Here is a 20792-nt window from a genome sequence, read left to right as displayed (position 1 = left end):
GTTTGTTGAGGGGCTCAAGGTGGGCCCCTCTTCATTTCCCAAAAGAGGCTGTCCATCTTTGCTAAATTTATAATGACATTGACTTGCCCAGTGATTGCCTTTCTTACACCGGGGACATACACGGGAACTTTTCTGTTGATTGATGGTAGTAGTTTTTGCCTTTTGATTTCCTTTGCTACGTTCCTTTCTTGTGTGTCCAAATTGCCCACAATTAAAGCAAATGCCTGAGAAACAGGGCACATTCTTTCTCACTCGTAATCCAGCCATAGTCTGATCTAAAAGAGTAGCCTTATGTAAGTTACCTCCAATGCCATAGCAAGCCTTAATATATTCAGCTAAATGAGCCTTCCCTATCAGGGGTCTAATAGCAGTTTGACACTCTGCATTAGCATTATCGTATGCAAGAAACTGTATTACAACATCTTGAGCTGTTTTATCAGTTATGTCTTTATATACAGCCTCTTGGAGCTGATCAATAAAATCAATATATGGTTATATAAGTCATTGTCAGATAGAACTGAAAGAAAGATATTTTTCCCCTGTAACATTTATCCTTTCCCATGCCGGTAAGCACACAAAGTGCAGGTGAACAATGGCAACATCTTCCATTACTGCTTGATTTTCTAGTTGACCCCAGTTAGGGCCAACTCCCATTAACTGGTCAAAGGAAACAGGCACAGGTGGCTGTACTTGTGTGTTTTCCCTTGCCTGAGTTTGAACTTCATCAGCCCAAGTTTTAAACTGTAAATACTGAGACGGAGTGAGAACATATTTTGTCAAAGTATCCCAATCATATGGTATTAATCTATTATCAAGAGCCATATTTTAAAATAAGTTTTGCACAAAAGGAGAGTTTGGTCCGTATCGACTAATGGCTTGCTTAAATTCCTTTAGTCACCTAAAAGGAAAAGTGGCCCAATTAGCTATATTCTGTCCTCCCTGCTGGATTATAGTAATGGGAAATTGCCCTGCTTCAAGGTCTCCCTCAGCTCTAGTTTTTTGAATAGGATTTTGTATAGCATCACCAATTGCTCCAGGTTTTAATGTTGCAACTATGGGAGCAGTACATTTTTCAGTTAATTTATTTTCTCGCCCGTTAAGGGGAGACAGAGGAGGTGGCCATTCACTTAATTCAGCAGGTGGAGCCGACAGGCTAATAAAACATACTTCTTTTAGTTTTACTTTCTTTTCTTTAATCTCCTCCAGTAGCTGTTCTTCACATTCAGGATCTGAAGTTAGTTTTTTACACTCGTCCTTCTCTTCCTCATCTGAATCTGCCTCATGATCTGTTTGAAACGGCTCAAGAACTGCCTTTATTAGTGCCCACATTGGCCAAACGGACACTAGAACTTCTGCTCCCTCTTTATACGCCTTTTAAAAATCTCTTCCAATTCTCTCCCATTCATTCAACTGCATAGTCCCTTGTTCAGGAAACCATGGGCAAAACTGCTTTACTGTACTACAGAGTGATAACAAATTGTGAGTACTAACTTTCACTCCCCTTCTTTGTAATAAATGCCTTAAAAAATTTAAATAAGCAGAATGTCTGCTTTCACTTTGTCCCATTGTTACCCTGGTTCTTCCGAGTGCTCAGCTTTCCTGCCAAGCTTCTTTTAGACGTTCTCGGGTGTCCTCTGACTGCGTCCTCCGCTTTCACACGCTCTAGTGTTCCTTCACCAGGGTCTTTGTCACCCCACGTTGGGCAACCAGGAATGTTGTAGTGATCAGACCCAACACCAGGTCATGGGGATGATGAAGTCCGGTGGAGTCAAAGGAATGAGAAAAAAGTTTGAGAGAGAAAGTGGGACCAGGGGGCCATCGCCAGTGTGGAGGCTCAGAAGGCCCCAAGCTCTGGGAGCCCACACTATTTATTGGTGCTCAAACAAAGAAACAGGTGGTGAGGATGTGGGGGTCAAAAGGAAACAGTGTATCAAGTGAATGAGAAACATGGCTGCTGAGATAATGGGAGTGCTAGAAGCAAGGAGCTAGCAAGTCTAGCAGACATGCAAGCCCTGCCTCAGCTTCTCTCTCAACACTTGGCTTTTCTCCCAACACTGTTTGAAGGCAGGGACCAAGGATCCTCTGAGATTCAATTCAGGCCTCTTTTATTCTTTGATGCCGACAGCTGGCCCCAGTAGAAAAGGCCATTCTTTCCTGTGCTTCTGAGTGCCCACACCCCTATCTCCACACTGAGTGCTTAGTGCACACCATCATTTGTTTGCATATTGTCGCTCCAGTCAGGTTGTAAATGTCCTTTTTTTTTTTTTTTAATTTTTTTTTTTTGAGACGGCGTCTCGCTCTGTCACCCAGGCTGGAGTGCAGTGGCCGGATCTCGGCTCACAGCAAGCTCCGCCTCCCGGGTTCACGCCATTCTCCTGCCTTAGCCTCCCGAGTAGCTGGGACTACAGGCACCCGCCACCTTGCCCGGCTAGTTTTTTCTATTTTTTAGTAGAGACGGGGTTTCACCGGGTTAGCCAGGATGGTCTCGATCTCCTGACCTCGTGATCCGCCCGTCTCGGCCTCCCAAAGTGCTGGGATTACAGGCTTGAGCCACCGCGCCTGGCTTGTCCTTTTTTTTTTTATTGAGACGGAGTCTTGCTCTGTCGCCAGGCTGGAGTGCAGTGGTGCTCACTGCAACCTCTGCCTCTGAGATTCAAGCGATTCTCCTGCTTCAGCCTTCCGAGCAGCTGGGACTACAGACGCATGCCACCACACCCAGCTAATTTTTGTATTTTTAGTAGAGACAGGGTTTCACCATATTGGCCAGGATGTTCTCAATCTCCTGACCTCGTGATCCGCCCACCTTGGCCTCCCAAACTGCTGGGATTACAGGTGTGAGCCGCCTCACCCAGCTGAGATGGGGTTTTATTATGTTGGCCAGGCTGGTCTTGAACTCCTGACCTCAGGTGATCTGCCTACCTTGGCCTCTTGAAGTGCTGGGATTACAAGCGTGAGCCACCGTGCCACCCGGTCTGGTTATAAATGTCTTGATGGCAGCGATGCTGACTTACTCATCCCTGTAATCACAATGCCTAGTAAATGGGGTAATCACTCAATGTTTTGTTTTGTTTCTTTTTTGAGACAGGGGTCTTGCTCTTTTGCCCAGGCTGGTGTGCAGTGGTGCAATCTCAGCTCACTGCAACCCCTGCCTCCCTGGTTCAAATGATTTTCGTGCCTCAGCTTCCTGAGTAGCTAGGATTACAGGCATGTGCCACCACACCTCGCTAATTTTTATATTTTTAGTAGAGATGGGATTTCGCCACGTTGGCCAGGCTGGTCTCAAACTCCTGACCTCAGGTGATCTTTCCACCTTGACCTCCCAAACTGCTGGGATTACAGGCGTGAGCCACCGTGCCTGGCCAGCAAAGTCATTTAATTCCTGGGGACCCCTAGCAGGAACAAGAAACAGGAACGCTTTCCAGCCCAGCCCTTTGTTAAATTAGGAAGTATTACTCTGGCTATTAGAATTCTGGGCCTGATCCAGCAGTTCTTTGAAAGTTTGCAGGCCTATGAGGGCCGAAGGGACAGAGCCAGGGGCAGGTCTTGGACTCGGACCTCCTGCCTCCCCCAGTAACCTCTTTCTGGGCTTCAGCTCTCCCACTTGCTCTTCAGGGACAGTGGGGCTGGTGGGTGGTTTCTGCACTTCCTTCCATTTCTCAGATCCTGAGATGTGGCACAGAGCTTTGCACACATAATGCTTCACAAACATCTGCTGAGTGGAAAGGAACAAATCCTGCTCTGAGCAAAGCCAGAAAATCCAGGCTCATCCAAAATGATCACTCAGGGAGAGTTTTACTTAACTAATGTGTTTATCACTTTACAAAGTGATTCCCAGTGGTATTCCTTATCCGGTCTGCTCATCCAGGAGCATTTTCAAAGCTTCTGCACCAAGCCACTGTCATTCAAATGCACCTCCCCACTGGGTCACGTTGGGTCTCCCAGCTAATGGAAGTTCCCCTGTACAGGAGCTTGGCCAGGCGCAGTGTTTCATGCCAGTAATCCCAGCACTTTGGGAGGTCCAGGCGGGAGGATCACTTGAGGCCAGTAGTTTGGGACTAGCCTGGGTAACATAGCGAGACCCTGTCTCTACAAAAAATAAAATGAAAAATCAGCCTGATGTGGTGGCATGTGCCTGTACTCCCAGCTACTCAGGAAGCTGAGGTGGGAGGATCACTTGAGTCCAGGAGGTCAAGGCTGCAGTGAGCCAAGGTTGAACCACTGCACTTCAACCTGGGTGAGAGAGCAAAACTCTATCTCAAAAATAAATAAATAAGTAAAATAAAATAAAATAAAAAATATCTCCCTATGGTTAAAAAACACTCACCTTCCATTTAATCCAGCATGTGTTAATTTATTAATAGCTCCTCATATGTACCAGGCATTCTTGTAGGTGCTAGAAATCATCAGTGAACAAAACTGACTCAAATCCTCTGCTTCCATGGAGCTTGTATTTGAATAGTCTTGAGGGTGGTGGTGGAGTAGGAAGAAAAGGAATCAGGTGAAACCCCTGGCTGCTGGAGTCTGACACCTCTGGCTGAAGGCAGGATGCCTCCTTTGGGCTTTATGGGGAAAACCTGGTTTGCACAGTATTTTCTCCGTGCAATCCTTTGGCCTCTGGAAATGCTGTCCATAGGCCTGGAAGGCTGTGTGTTTCCCTCTCTGCTGCAGTGAGGCTTCCTTTATGTGATGTGCATGGCCTCTGCGGTCAGATGGCTGGCTCTGTTTGGAATCTCAGCTCTGCCTTGCACAAGAAAGTCATTTTGCCCCACGGAGCTTCACCTTCCTCATCTGGAAACTGGGAATAATTGTAGTACCTACTTCAAAAAAACAAAACGAAACAAAAACCAAACCTACTTGCTCTGAGAACCCAGTAAGCTTGACAAGAACCTAGCCCAAGTCCTGGTGTCTCACAGTGAACGGGAAGGGGGTTGTGTTGGCAACTGTAATTGTTGTGCTGTACTTGGAGTTGACACATACAATTCAAGAGGCAGCCTGATGCTGGGGAGTGGGCCTTGGAATAAGAATCTAGAGGTGGGAGTTCAGTTTCTATGACTCCTCAGTTTGCTCTGAGACCCTGGGTAACATGCATCCCCCCCCTTTTTTTGAGACGAAATTTTGCTCTTGTTGTCCAGGCTGGAGTGCAATGGCACGATCTTGGCTCACTGCAACCTCCCTCTCCCAGGTTCAAGCGATTCTCCTGCCTCAGCCTCCTGGGTAGTTGGCACTACAGGCGCCCATCACCACGCCTGGCTAATTTTTTTTTTTTTGTATTTTTAGTAGAGGTGAGGTTTCACCATGTTGGCTAGGCTGGTCTTGAACTCCTGATCTCAGGTGATCCACCTGCCTCAGCCTCCCAAAGTGCTGGGATTACAGGCATGAGCCACCACACTTGGCCCTTAAATCCCTTTTCTGAGGATTGGTGATCTGCTCTCTTCTCTCATATTCAGTTAATCCCTTAGGAGGAAGAAATTGGGTTGAGACAGATCTATATCCTCCAGGGGGCCTTGGAGCACCCCAAGCCAGCATCTGCCTGTTGGGAACCTGGTTGGGAGCAATGGTTGGTCACTGGGGCTCCAACAAGCCCTCCTCAGGTACTTCTAGGGGGCTGAGTGCACTTGCTCCACGAGAATGAAGTGGTCACTAGGAAGAATTGTTCCTTAGCTTTGTCATATTAGAGGGCTGGGAGGGCCTGATCCCCTGGAACCTGCCTTTCCAACCTGATTTCCTATACTTCTTCCCATGAGCCAGATCCCATGATTTCTCTCACTTCTTCAAACAGGCCCCTTGATTCTCCACCTTGGAACTAACTTTCTTCCTCCCTTCCTCCCTCCCTCCCTCCCTCCCTCCCTCTCCTCCTTCCTTTCTTGCTTCTGTTCTTCCTTTCTTCCATTCTTTCTTCCCTCCTTCCTTTACCCCCATCCCTCCCTCTATCCCCATCCCTCCCTCATCCCCTCCACTTCCCTCCCCTTCCTTCCATAGCCCAGGCTGGAGTACACTGGCATGATCATAGCTCACCACAGTCTTGAACTCCTGGCCTCAAGTGACCCTTCCACTTCAGCCTCCTGAGTAGCTAGGACTATAGGCATGTGCCACCAAGCCCCACTAATTTTTTTTTACTTCCTGTTGAGATGGGGGTCTCGTGTTGCCCAGGCTGGTCTTGAACTCCTGGCCTCAAGCAATCCTCCTGCCTGGGCCTCCCAAAGTGCTGGGAATACAGGTGTGCACCACTATGCTCGGCCCACCTCAGAATTTTTGATTCTACTGTTTGCTGTGCAAGGAATATAGAGTTACCCTCATTTCTACCTGAGAAAGTCAGCTCAGACCCTTCGGGGCCTGCCCTGACATGAGCTCTGCCTTCCTAGACTAGACTCTGTCCATCTCCCATCAGACAGGGAGCTTCCACCAGGCAGGGGATGGACACATCAGGAAAAGACAGGCTTGGATGGATAACCCTTTCTTTGTAAAAATTGCATTATGCGGAACCAACCATATTCTCTGGAGCTCTCAGGTAATGTCCATGGTGGTCCCCCTGATCCCACATTGCTTTGGAGATTCTGTATACTTCACTAAGGAATCACTGACTCCTCTGAAAGGTTTTCAAATAAAACCTGTCACTATCACTCTAAGCAGAGGTTGCTAATTACTAGTCCTCCTGGGGCCAATAGTGGGGCATTGATTTGATCAAACACTGCTTCTCATGGTGATGAATTTAAGTACTTTGGATGTAGAATGCAAGCTGCAGTTAGCTGGAGCTCCCACCACTGCCATCTTCCTAAACCTAAGTGCATGTATTCTCTCTGGTCCCTGAAGGCATGTGAGTTAGTGATCACTCCAAAGTGTTAGAACAGGGTCAGATGTGGTGGCTCACGCCTATAATCCCAGCACTTTGAGAGGCCTAGGTGGGCAGATCACCTGAGGTCAGGAGTTCGAGACCAGCCTGGCTAACACAGTGAAACCCCCTCTCTACTAAAAATATAAAATTAGCCACGCCTAGTGGTGCATACCTGTAATTCCAGCTACTCGGGAGGCTGAGGCAGGAGAATTGCTTGAACCTGTGAGGCAGAGGTTACAGATTGAACTACTGTACTTCAGCCTGGGTGACAGAGCGAGACTCCATCTCAAAAAAAACAAAACGAAACAAAAACCAAAGTGTTAGAACAGCACTTCCTTTAAAATAATTAACTAGGCTCACGCCTGTAATCCCAGCACTTTGGGAGGCCAAGGCGGGCGGATCACGAGGTCAGGAGATCGAGACCATCCTGGCTAACATGGTGAAACCCCGTCTCTACTAAAAATACAAAAAAAATTAGTCTGGCGTGGTGGTGGGCACCTATAGTCCCAGCTACTTGGGAGGCTGAGGCAGGAGAATGGCATGAACCTGAGAGGCAGAGCTTACAGTGAGCCGAGATCACACCACTGCGCTCCAGCCTGGGCAACAGAGCGAGACTCCATCTCAAAACAAACGAACAAAAAATGAACTAGTTTTTTGGTTTTGTTTTTTATTTTTGAGACGGAGTGTTGCTTTTGTTGCCCAGGCTGGAGTGCAGTGGCACGATCTCGGCTCACTGCAACTTCCACCTCCTGGGTTCAAGCGATACTCCTGCCTCAGCCTCCTGAATCGCTTGGGATTACAGGCACCCACCACCACACCTGGCTAATTTTTGTAGTTTTTAGTAGAGATGGGGTTTTGCCATGTTAGCCAGGCTGGTCTCAAACTCCTGACCTCAGGTAATCCACCCGCCTTGGCCTGCCAAAGTGCTGGGATTACAGGTGTGGGCCACTTCCCTTGGCCAATTTTAAAGTTTTTAAAACTGGTTAGTTGGCCGTGCACGGTGGTTCACACCTGTAATTCCAGCACTTCGGGAGGCCGAGGCGGGTGGATCACTTGAGGTCAGGAGTTTGAGACCTGCCTGGCAAACATGGCAAAACCCCATCTCTACTAAAAATACAAAAAATTAGCCGGGCATGCTGGTGGGTGCCTGTAATTCCAGCTACTCAGGAGGCTAAGGCAGGATAATCGCTTGAACCCAGGAGGCGGAGGTTGCAGTGAGCCGAGATCATGCCACTGTACTCCAGCCTGGGCAACAGAGTGAGACTCCGTCTCTAAAAAATTAAAAAAAATAAAATTCAGTGTAAAGAGTATTTAATAAAGGAAAACTCCCCTCGTCCTCTCCAAGGCCACCGCAATAACCATTTCTGTGTGTCCTTCCAGAAATGTTCTAAGAGCACAGGCCCTTAAGATGCCCTTTATGGGCTTCATAAATTATATGCAAAACTTTATTTTTATTTATTTATTTATTTGAGACGGAGTCTCGCTTTGTCACCCAGGCTGGAGTGCAATGGCCCTCTAACCACTAACCACTCAACTGCAAGGAGAACTAGAACAAAGACTTTATTCAGCAAATATTCATTGAGTTCCTGTCACATGCCAAGTCTTCTTCTAGGACCTGATGATACAGCAGTGAAAGAAATCTGACAAAAATTCCTGCCATCCTGGAGCTTACATTCTAATAACAGAAGATAGAAATAAACCAAATAAATCATTTAGAAGGTGAAAATGCTTTGGGGCAGGGTGCGGTGGCTCACGCCTGTAATCCCAGCACTTTGGGAGGCCAAGGTGGATGGATCACCTGAAGTTAGGAGTTTGAAACCAGCCTGGTCAACATGGTGAAACCCCATCTCTGCTATAAATACAAAAATGAGCTGGGCGTGGTGGCACGCACCTGTAATCCCAGCTACTCAGGAGGCTGAGACAGGAGAATCTCTTGAACCTGGGAGGTGGAGGTTGCAGTGAGCTGAGATTGTACCATTGCACTCCAGCCGGGGTGACAGAGCAAGACTCCGTTTAAAAAAAAAAAAAAAAAAATTGGTGACAAATGCTTTGGAGAAAAAGAAAACAGTAATGAAAGCTTGGAGTTCCGTGTTGGAATGTTTCATTTTAGATGAAGATGAGTCACTGATGGATGAGAGATTTCAGCAGGTGCTTGGGCCAGGCGCAGTGGCTCACACCTGTAATCTTAGAATTTTGGGAGGCCAAGCCAGGCGCGGTGGCTCACGCCTGTAATCCCACCACTTTGGGAGGCCGAGGTGGGCAGATCACCTAAGGTTGGGAGTTCGAGACCAACCTGACTGACATGGAGAAACTCCGTCTCTACTAAAAATAAAAAATTAGCCCTGCGTGGTGGCACATGCCTGTAATCCCAGCTACTAGGGAAGCTGAGGCAGGAGAGTCACTTGAACCTGGGAGGTGGAGGTTGTGGTGAGCTGAAATCGCACCATTGCACTCTAGCCTGGGCAACGAGAACGAAACTGTGTCTCAAAAAAAAAAAAAAAAAAAAAAAAAAGGGCCGGGCGCGGTAGCTCAAGCCTGTAATCCCAGCACTTTGGGAGGCTGAGACGGGTGGATCACGAGGTCAGGAGATCGAGACCATCCTGGCTAACACGGTGAAACCCCATCTCTACTAAAAAATACAAAAAAAAAAAAAAATAGCCAGGCGAGGTGGTGGGCGCCTGTAGTCCCAGCTACTTGGGAAGCTGAGGCAGGAGAATGGCGTAAACCTGGGAGGCGGAGCTTGCAGTGAGTCAAGATCTGGCCACTGCACTCCAGCCTGGGCAACAGAGCAAGACTCCGTCTCAAAAAAAAAAAAAAAAAAAAATTTGGGAGGCCAAGGCAGGCGGATCACTTGAGGTCAGGGGTTCAAGACCAGCCTGGTCAGTGTGGGTGGAACCCTGTCTTTACCAAAAATACAAAAACTAACCGGGCATGGTGGCCTGCACCTGTAGTCCCAGCTACTCTGGAGGCTGAGGCAGGAGAATCGCTTGAACCCGGGAGGCAGAGGTTGCAGTGAGCCGAGATCGTGCCACTGCATTCCAGCCTGGGTGACAGAGAGACTCCATCTCAAAAAAAAACAAAACAAAACAATAAGTGCTTGGAATATGGAAAGAGGGTGAGAGCTGGTGTAATGGATTAAATGGGTGGAGACAGCAGCCAAGAACATTGTTACAGTGGAGTTCAGAGAAGTTGGGAGCCAGTGGCTTGAAAGAAGATAGGGAATCTTTGGGTTCAAAGCCAATAGGTCATGGTGGAGGGTGGCAGGAAGAAGTGGTAACTAAAATGAAGGATTTTAATTAACTGGGCATGATGGCGCGTGCCTGTAGTCGCAGCTACTCAGAAGCCTGAGGCACAAGAATCGCTTTTAACCCGGGAGACAGAGGCTGCAGTGAACCAAGATTGAGCCCCTGCACTCCAGCCTGGGTAACAGAGCAAGACTCCGTCTCAAAATACAATAAATAGGCTGGGAGCGCTGGCTCATACCTGTGATCCCAGCACTTTGGGAGGCCGAGGCAGGCGGATCACGAGGTCAGGAGATCGAGACCATCCTGGCTAACACGGTGAAAACCCGTCTCTACTAAAAATACAAAAAATTGGCCGGGCGCGGTGGCTCAAGCCTGTAATCCCAGCACTTTGGGAGGCCGAGACGGGTGGATCACGAGGTCAGGAGATCAAGACCATCCTGGCTAACACGGTGAAACCCCGTCTCTACTAAAAAATACAAAAAACTAGCCGGGTGAGGTGGCGGGCGCCTGTAGTCCCAGCTACAAGGGAGGCTGAGGCAGGAGAATGGTGTGAACCCAGGAGGCGGGAGGCGGAGCTTGCAGTGAGGCGAGATCCAGCCACTGCACTCCAGCCTGGGCGACAGAGCGAGACTCCGTCTCAAAAAAACAAAAAAACAAAAAATTAGCTGAGCATAGTGGCACGTACCTGTAGTCCCAGCTACTCATGAGGCTGAGGCAGGAGAATTGCTTGAATCCGGGAAGTGGAGGTTGCAGTGAGCCAAGATCACGCCACTGCACTCCAGCCTGGGCTACAGAGTGAGACTTTGTCTTAAATAAATAAATAAATAAATAAATAAAGTTAAATTAGGCTGGGTGCGGTGGCTCATGCCTGTAATCCCAGCACTTTCGGAGGCTGAGGCAGGCAGATCACAAAGTCAAGACATCAAGACCATCAAGACCATCCTGGCCAACATAGCGAAACCCCATCCCTACTAAAAATACAAAAAATTAGGTGGGCATGGTGGTGTGTACCTGTAGTCCCAGCTACTTGGGAGGCTGAAGCAGGAGGATTGCTTGAACCTGGCAGGCGGAGGCTGCAGTGAGCTGAGATCACACCACTGCTCTCCAACCTGGCAACAGAGCAAGACTCTGTCTCAAAAAAAAAAAAAAAATAAATTAAAGGATTTTTTCCAGCCTATAGCCAGAAAATGGCAGACCTGGGATTTGAAACTTCCAGACTTGTGCCTTTAGCTACATGCTGCCCTGACTCCCACTTAGGGCCAGTTCTGAAGTGGGGTATGGCTCAAGTCACCCCAGACCTTTCCTGGATAAAATGAGACACACACCAGCATCTACTTTTTTTTTTTTTTTTTTTTTTTTTTTTGAGACGGAGTCTTGCTCTGTAGCCCGGGCTGGAGTGCAGTGGCCGGATCTCAGCTCACTGCAAGCTCCGCCTCCCGGGTTTAGGCCATTCTCCTGCCTCAGCCTCCGGAGTAGCTGGGACTACAGGCGCCCGCCACCTCGCCCGGCTAGTTTTTTGTATTTTTAGTAGAGACGGGGTTTCACGGTGTTAGCCAGGATGGTCTCGATCTCCTGACCTCGTGATCCGCCCGTCTCGGCCTCCCAAGTGCTGGGATTACAGGCTTGAGCCACCGCGCCCGGCCCAGCATCTACTTTTATATCTGTGGCCACAAGCTCGTAAGAGAACCTGTCTGGATTTTGGAATGAGGACTGGATGGCAGCTGGGAGACGTGAGTTTTTATCCAGTCAGTGATGTGACCTTGGACTCGGGCAGAGGGGGACAGTGGTATTAGACATCTCACAAGGCTAACCTCAGGTGGAAGTGATGGCTGTGAGCAGTTCTCCAAAACAAGGATCATCAGCTACTCCAGAGCCTTCCAGCCCAAGGGGACTTTGCTCCTTGCCATCTTTTAGCTTTTCCTTCTCCTGAGCCTCTCAGGGACAGTCTGGCAGGGTTTGTTTTGGGTGGGCAGGCACCTTGGGGTTGGAGGCTTAGGTCTAGATTCTTTTACTGCAGAGGCGAGCAGGTTTTGGGACTAGAGAACCTTCTGTTTGAATCTTGGCTCCCCATTTGCCAGTGTGTATGTGTGTGTCTGGGCAGGCCTCTTTAGCTTTGTGAGCCTTGATTTCTTCTTGCATAAACATAGGGGTTATGAAACCAATCTTACAGGGTTGTTTTATGGGTGGGAGGTGATGTATATAAAAGGCCTTCATTTGTAAAACAGAAGCATTTTATAGTAATTTTCTTTTTTTTTTTTGAGATGGAGTTTTGCTCTTGTTGCCCAGGCTGGAGTGCAGTGGCACAATCTTGGCTCACTGTAACCTCCACCACCTGGGTTCAAGTGATTCTCCTCAGCCTCCTGAGTAGCTGGGATTACAGGCGTGCACCACCACAGGCAGCTAATTTTTTGTATTTTTAGTAGAGAGGGGGTTTCATCATGTTGGCCAGGCTGGTCTCAAACTCCTGATCTCAGGTGATCCACCCGCCTCAGCTTCCCAAAGTACAGGGATTACAGGTGTGAGCCACCTAGCCTGGACACTAATTTTCTCTTTTTTCTTGTTGTTTGTTTATTTTTGAGACCGAGTCTTGCTCTGTCACCCAGGCTGGAGTGCAGTGGTGGGACCTCAGCTCACTGCAACCTCTGCCTCCCACGTTCAAGTGATCTTCTCACCGCAGCCTCCCAAGTAGCTGGGACTACAGGTGTATGCCATCACACCTGGCTAAGTTTTGTATTTTTAGTAGAGACAGGGTTTCATTATGTTGGCCAGGCTGTTTACCATGTTGGCCCGGCCCGGAAACTTCACCTTTAAACAAAACAGTGTATAATAAAACCAATTTTGCCATAGGCTAATTGATATAAACAAGGGCTAAGTTCTTACTACATATTTCTTGCCACAAAAATATCACCAAACATCTAAATAAAGATCCAAAACACTTCTAATATTAAATATTAAAATAAATGTGAGCTATATATATGCTTAAGAAACATGAATAAAAAACAAGTAAGGTAATTATTTACCTGCTTATTCCAGTTGAGGTTTGTGAGTGGCCAGAGCCTATCCCAGCAGCTCAGGGCACAAGGCAGGAGCCAAACATGGACAAGATGCCATTCCATGGCAGGGCACACATATTCACATTCACTCAGACTGGGACCATTTAGACACACCAGTGAACCTAACACACATGTCTTTGGGATGTGGGAAGAAAGCAGATTACCTGGAGAAAACCCACATAGACCTGGGGAGAACACGCAAACTCCACACAGACAGTGGCTCCCTGTTAGGAATTGATTTTTTTTCTCATCAACATTATTATTAATATTACTATTATTTTTTGAGACAGAGTCTTACTCTATCACCAAGGCTGGAGTACAGGGGCGTGGTTCAGCTCACTGCAACCTCTGCCTTACAGGTTCAAGTGATTCTAGTGTCTCAGCTTCCCAAGCAGCTGGAATTACAAGCACATGCCACCACACCTGGCTAATTTTTGTATTTTTAGAAGAGAGCAGATTTCACCATGTTGGCCAGGCTGTTCTTGAACTCGTGACCTCAGGTGATCTGCCCACCTCGGCCTCCCAAAGTGCTGGGATTACAGGCGTGAGCCACCACGCCCGGCTTCTCATCAACATTATAACAAAAGGATGTTAAACAAAATGATGTGATTTGATGACCTGTTGTACTTACACAAACCTAGATGGGATAGCCTACTACACTCCGAAGCTATATGATGTAGTCTATTGCTCCTAGGTTACAAACCTGTATGGAAAGTTACTGTACTGAATACTGTAGGCAAATGTAATACAAAGGTAGGTATTTGTGTATCTAAACATATCTATAGATGGAAAAGGTGCAGTAAAAACACAGTATTATAATCTTATGAGACCACTGTCAAATCTTTGGTCTGTGGTTGACTGAAATGTCATGTGTATGTGACGGTACCATAGACTGGGAGACTATTATGATATACTGTAGACTTACTGACATAGACTGAGAAATTTATTTCTTGCAGTTCTGGAGGTCAGAAGTCCAAGGGCAAGGGCCTAGCCTGTTTAGTTTCTGGCGAGGTCTCTATTCCTGGCTTGCAGATGGCTGCCTTCTTGCTGTGTCCTCACTTGGGGATGAAGAGAGAGAGCAAGCTCTGTGGTGTTTCTTCTTTTTTTTTCTTTTTCAGACGGAGTCTCGCTCTGTCTCCCAGGCTGGAGTGCAGTGGCACTATCTCGGCTCACTACAACCTCTGCCTCCCGGGTTCAAACAATTCTCCTGCCTCAGTCACCTGAGTAGCTGGGACTGCAGGCGCATGCCTCCACCCCCAGCTAATTTTTCTATTTTTAGTAGAGACAGGGTTTCGACATGTTGGCCAGGCTGGTCTGAAACTCTTGACCTCAGGTGATCCACCCGCCTCGGCCTCCCAAAGTGCTGGGATTACAGGTGTGAGCCACTGCACCAGGCCTTTTTTTTATCTTTTCTTTTTTTTTTTTTTTTTCTGAGATGGAGTCTCACTCTGTCGCCCAGGCTGGCTCGGCTAACCGCAGGCTCCGCCTCCTGGGTTCACGCCATTCTCCTGCCTCAGCCTCCCGAGTAGCTGGGACTACAGGCGCCTGCCACCATGCCCGGTTAATTTTTTGTATTTTTAGTAGAGACAGGGTTTCACCATGTTAGCCAGGATGGTCTTGATCTCCTGACCTTATGATCCGCCAGCCTTGGCCTCCCAAAGTCCTGAGATTACAGGCGTGAGCCACCGCACCAGGCCATCTTTTTTTTTTTTTTTTTTTTAATGAGAAGGAGTCTCTCTCTGTCGCCTGGGCTGGAGTGCAGTGGCGTGATCTCAGCTCACTGCAACTTCCGCCCCCCTGGTTCAAGCGATTCTCCTGCCTCAGCCTCCCAAGTAGCTGGGATTACAGGCACACACCACCATGCCAGGCTAATTTTTGTATTTTAGTAGAGATGGGGGTCTTGCCTTGTCGGCCAGGCTGGTCTCAAAGTCCTGACCTCAAGTGATCTGCTTGCCTCAGCCTCCCAAAGTGCTGGGATTACAGGTGTGAGCCACTGCGCCTGGCCTCTTTTTATTTTGTTCTAACACTGAAATAACAGGAAACAATGGTGTTTCTTTTAATAAGGACATGAATCCTATTGGATTAGGGCCCTACTCCATAGCCTCATTTAACCTTAATTAACTTCCTTATTCCAAATACAGTCACACTGGGGGTTAGGGCTTCAACATACCGATTTTCAGGGGACAACATTTAGTCCACAGATCAGTGTTTTCTAAAACACGATCTATGTTCCATATTCCCCAATTGTCCCCAAGATGGATTATTATTATTTATTATTATTATTTTTGAGACGGAGTTTCACTCTTGTTGCCCAGGCTGGAGTGCAATGGCACGATCTCGGCTGATCGCAACCTCTGCCTCCCGGGTTGAAGCGATTCTCTTGCCTCGGCCTCCCAAGTAGCTGGGATTACAGGCATGCACCACTATGCCCAGCTAATTTTTTGTATTTTTAGTAGAGATGGGATTTCTCCATGTTGGTCAGGCTGGTCTTGAACTCCCAACCTCAGGTGATTCACCCGCCTTGGCCTCCCAAAGTGTTGGGATTACAGGTGTGAGCCAACATACCCAGCCTTTTTTTTTTAGATGAAGTTTCACTCTTATTGCCCAGGCTGGAGTGCAGTGGTGCAATCTTGGCTCACTGTAACCTCCACCTCCTGGGTTCAAGTGATTCTCCTGCCTCAGCCTCCCAAGTAGCTGGGATTACAGGCATGTGCCACCACGCTAGGCTAATTTTTGTATTTTTAGTGGAGACAAGGTTTTGCCATGTTGACCAGGCTGGTCTCGAACTCCTGACCTCAGGTGATCCACCTGCTTCAGCCTTCTGAAGTGCCAGGATTACAGGTATGGGCCACCATGCCCAGCAGTATTTTTTTTTAATGGTTTGTTTGAATTAGGATTAAAATAAAGTTCACACACTGTATCTGGTGATAACATTTTCCAATTCACTTCCTTTTCCTAGGCCATGCATTTATTGAATAAAGCTTGTCGTTAGGATGTAGATTTTTCTATTTTCGGATTTGACTGATTGACTCCTTGGGTCATTTAGCATGTCCCTCTGTCTCCTGCATTTTAAAAGTACTGTTCAAACTAAAAACTAAACAGATTTAGTTTTTTTGAAAGGAGGGAGGTGGCATAAAAGTAATCATAGGTGGTGCTGTTTTTCCTACTTGGTCAAATGGGGAGGCACACAATATCCTGTTGTACTTTTGGTGATGCTAAGATCAACAGGTAGAATCAGCTGATGTCAGCCTGATCCTTTATGAAGTTCCCCATCAACCCCATTACTTAGTAACTATCGGTGATTATTTGGTCCATCACAGTATTTCATCAGGAGTTGGCAAATATCATTTTTTTCTAGTTCTTTAATTCCTTCCGCATTTATTATTTTTATTTATTATTATTATTTTTTGAGACAGGGCCTTGATCTGCCACCCAGGCTGGAGTGCAATGGCATGATCTTAGCTCACTGCAACCTCCACCTTCCAGGCTCACGTGATCCTCTCACTTTAGCCTCCTGAGTAGCTGGGACCACAGGCACACACCACCATGCCCAGCTAATTTTGGTATTTTTTGTAGAGATGGGGTTTCACTATGTTGCTCAGGCTGGTCTCAAATGCCTGGACTCAAGCAATTCACCTGCCTTGGCCTCCCAAAGTGGTGGGATTACAGGCATGAGCCACTGCACCTGGCCTCCTTCTGCATTTATTAGCTAATTATTTATTTATTTTTTCCTTTGTAGAGATGGGTTGTCACTGTGTTGCCCAGGCTGGTTTCAAACTCCTAGGCTCAAGGGATCCAGCTGCCTTGGCCTCCCAGTGTTGAGATTACAGGCATGAGTCACTGCACCTGGTCTAGCTAATTCTTCTATACACATTTTTCCTTCATGAACTCTTTGTTACTATGAGATAGTTTGTAAAACAAGGATAGGATACAGACTTAATTCTTTCCCTTTATCAATTTTCAGAATAATCAATTGGTACTGTGGTAACCCCCACATATGACCAATAGGTGGGTTTTTGTTTTAGTGGGGTTTTTGTGTGTGTGTGTAACTTTAGGAATTTATGCATTTAATTTATGGATTTTAATATAGTTGATGTTTCAGCCCATTGCAATCATTATTCTTTTTGCTCGTATTCTTCCACCTTGGCCACTGCGAGCCCCTTTAAGTTGGCCCCTGAGTGCTTTTGACACAACAGTGGTGTTGAATAGCCTTTTCACTTTCTGGCATGACAAAATGTCCCAGGCAGGCTCATCTTGCATATTTCCTGCCCTGGACTTGTAGTTGGTAAAAAAAATCTCCTTTGGGCTGGGCGCAGTGGCTCAAGCCTATAATCCTAGCACTTTAGGAGGCCAAGGTGAGTGGATTACCTGAGGTCAGGAGTTCAAGACCAGCCTGGCCAACATGGTGAAACCCCATCTCTACTAAAAATACAAAAAATTAGCCAGGTGCAGTGGTGTACACCTGTAATCCCAGCTACTCGGGAGGCTGAGGCAGGAGAATTGCTCGAACCCGGGAGGCAGAGGTTGCAGTGAGCCGAGATCGGGCCACTGCACTCCAATCTGGGTGACAGAGCAAATACACAAATAAATGCATATATAAATAAAATTTTAAAAATCTCCTTTGTCCCCAGGAGTCCTTCTTTCTGCAGGCTAAAGAGCATTCCTCGCAGTGTGGTGCCCACTCATCTCCCGTCTTACTCTTCCAAATATGATGAGCTATTTATCACTTCCCAGACAAGCTGTTCTTTCCCAACATAGGACTTACAGTACGCTGGTTCCTTCACCTTGAATGCCCTTTCACTCCTTATCCCTTGGACTCAGTGCAAATGTTGTCCCTTCTGTGACTCCTTCTTCACTCGCTCTGGCAGAACTAAAAAAGATGGCAGGCCCTGTCATCTTTGAAAGCTTAGCAATTTATTGCAGCAGTCAAAACATATCCTTAAGTATTTGTTTACTAGACAGCTTCCTTCCTTAAGGGTTGCAGACACATCTGATGCATACATAGCAGGCACTGAGCTTTGCCCATTGTGGTTATTTCCCAAGCTTGTCAACCTTGTACTGATCTTCTGCTCTGGCCTCTGTTTAGTTCATTTCACCAAATATTTCATAGAGAACCCTCTAGTACATAACTAGAGAATATTTACTGAGAACTTACTATGTCAAATATGCTTTATACACATGATTTCATTACAACCTGAGAGGTAGTTGTTATTATCCTCATTTTACAGATGAGCAAGTGGAAGCTCAGCGGGGTCACTGAAGGACCCACAGCAAGGGAGTGGCCGAACTGGGATTTCTTTAGTGGGTCTGACTCACAAAGCCCTAGATGTTCCCTCTACATCACTGTCCACCAAAATGTGCTCCATGATCCACCCACATGCAAAACCTCTGGGAAATCATTAAAATGCATGTTCCCAGCCAGGCGTGGTACCTCATACCTGTAATCCTAACACTTTGGGAGGCCAAGGCAGGTGGATCACCTGAGGTCAGGAGTTCGAGACTAGCCTGGCCAACATGGCAAAAACCCATTTCTACTAAAAATACAAAAATTATCTGGGCCTGAGGGTGCATGCCTGTAATCCCAGCTACTTGGGAGGCTGAGGCACGAGAATCACTTGAACCCAGGAGGCAGAGGTTGTAGTGAGCCGAGATCGCACCACTGCTCACCAGCCTGGACAACAGAGCAAGACTCCATCTCAAAATAAATGAATAAATAAATAATAAAATGCATGTTCCTGGCTGGAGGAGGTGGCTCATGCCTGTAATCCCAACACCTTGGGAGGCCAAGACAGGAGGATTCCCTGAGCCCAGGAGTTCGAGACCAGTCTGGGCAACATAGGGAGACTCCATCTCTACAAATTTTTTTTTTTTAATTAGCCGGGTGTGGTGGCACATGCCTGTAGTCCCACCTAGTCTGGAGGCTGAGGTGGGAGGACCACTTGACCCCTGAATGTCAAGGCTGCAGTGAGCCATGATTGCACCACTGCACTCCAGACTAGGTGACAGAGGTAGACACTGTCTCAAGAAAAGAAAAAGAAAGAAAGAAAGAAAGAAAAAAAAGCATGTTCCTGGATTCCACCTCTGATTTACTGGGGATGGAAAAGCGAATTTCTTTTTCTTTTGTTTTTTACTAAGATGGAGTTTCGCACTGTTGCCCAGGCTGGAGTGCAATGTTGTGATCTCCGCTCACTGCAACCTCTGCCTCCTGGGTTCATGTGATTCTCCTGCCTCAGCCTCCCAAGTAGCTGGGATTACAGGCACACACCACCACACCCAGCTAATTTTCTGTATTTTTAGTAGAGACAGGGTTTCATTATGTTGGCCAGACTGGTCTCGAACTCCTGACCTCATGATCTGCCACCTCGGCCTCCCAAAGTGCTGGGATTATAGGCATGAGCCACCGTGCCCAGCCCTGGAAAAGCGAATTTCTAATAAACCTCTCTAGGGTGATTTTAACAATTATTATCATTATTTTGAATAGGTGAAACATACACACAGTGAAACATACACAGTAAAACATACAAAAGGTTCAAAGCGTAAGTGAAAAGCAAGCATTCCACCTCATTTCTCAGTTGTCCAGTTCTGTCCCCCACTGTACTCCAGAGGCAATCACTTTTCCTTGGGGTGACTCAGCACACTGAAGTTTGAGGGTCACCGTCATACATACGGGATAGACCAAGATGGGCGGTTCTCTGCACTCCAGAGCTCACACCAAAATTGCAGATAAGACCACCATTCAAAGACAAGTGCCTGAGGAAGGTCTCAAAGTCACCAGCAAAGATGCCAGGGGCTCCTGTTCAGTGCATGTCTACACCTCCTATTTCTAGGACCTTCCAATCCGCTTCCTTCTGGGGACCACTTCACGTAGGAGGCAGTCCTTACACAGGTCATCTTGTCACAAGCAAAGATCAGGAAAGGATAGGTGGGTAAGGGGAGAGTAAGACATGATGATGAACTAAGGGGAGTCTGCAGAGAGGTCTAAGCTGGAAAGGTCTGGACAGAAACCCAATATTCAGTCTTTCCATTTGTATTTCTGATTATTTGTAGTAACCATAAACTTCAGACAGGGTTTCACCGTGTTAGCCAGGATGGTCTCGATCTCCAGACCTTGTGATCTGCCCTCCTCGGCCTCCCAAAGTGCTGGGATTACAGGCCTGAGCCACCGCGCCCGCCGGCCGAATAGATTCTTCAGAAAAAAAATCACTGATGGCAGGGCACAGTGCCTCACGCCTGTAATCCTAGCACTTTGGGAGGCTGAGGCGGGAGGATCACCTGAGGCCAGGAGTTGAAGACCAGCCTAACCAACATGGTGAAACCCGGTTTCTACTAAAAATACAAAAATTAGCCGGGCGTTGTGCGGGCCCTTGAATCCCAGCTACTAGGGAGGCCGAGGCAGGAGAATCACTTGAACCTGGGAAGAAGAGGCTACAGTGAACCAAGATCACGCCACTGCATTCCAGCCTGGGCTACTGAGTGAGACTCAGTCTCAAAAAAAAAAAAAAAAAAAAAAAAAGGCGTGGGGTGGGGCGAAATTCGCTGATGTTTTAACCATTCTGGGGTCACAGCCTCCTTTGGGAATCCCATGAAAATTATGGACCTACTCTGGAAAAAGGCACAAACAGGTAAACCTCCACAACTACTGCGGAAGCCTCACAGACTGCC

The 20792-nt window shown here is 47.2% G+C and overlaps 1 protein-coding gene and 2 long non-coding RNA genes across 3 annotated transcripts in view; 2 read left to right on the top strand and 1 right to left on the bottom strand.

Annotated features, from left to right (window-relative positions):
• Positions 1-4330: 4330 nt before the first annotated feature.
• Positions 4331-20644, bottom strand: LOC144331791 (uncharacterized). Its single transcript, XR_013399290.1, has 4 exons — positions 19691-20644; positions 11089-11205; positions 7005-7117; positions 4331-4814 (listed from the first exon to the last, which is right to left on the bottom strand). It is a non-coding gene; the product is annotated as an uncharacterized LOC144331791 (long non-coding RNA).
• Positions 18781-20274, top strand: LOC144331812 (uncharacterized). Its single transcript, XR_013399316.1, has 2 exons — positions 18781-19011; positions 19364-20274. It is a non-coding gene; the product is annotated as an uncharacterized LOC144331812 (long non-coding RNA).
• Positions 20436-20792, top strand: part of OSBP2 (oxysterol binding protein 2) — a 221185-nt gene continuing 220828 nt past the window's right edge. Inside the window, exon 1 of the mRNA XM_028827841.2 lies at positions 20436-20752. The gene's annotated coding sequence lies outside the window, so the exon portion shown is untranslated. The remainder of the gene's footprint in view (positions 20753-20792) is intronic.

Source organism: Macaca mulatta, chromosome 10 (genome assembly GCF_049350105.2).
Source record: "Macaca mulatta isolate MMU2019108-1 chromosome 10, T2T-MMU8v2.0, whole genome shotgun sequence".
NCBI classification, from domain to species: domain Eukaryota; kingdom Metazoa; phylum Chordata; class Mammalia; order Primates; family Cercopithecidae; genus Macaca; species Macaca mulatta.
The sequence above is the reverse complement of the archived record's forward strand: the minus strand, read 5'-3'. Positions and strand labels throughout refer to the sequence as shown.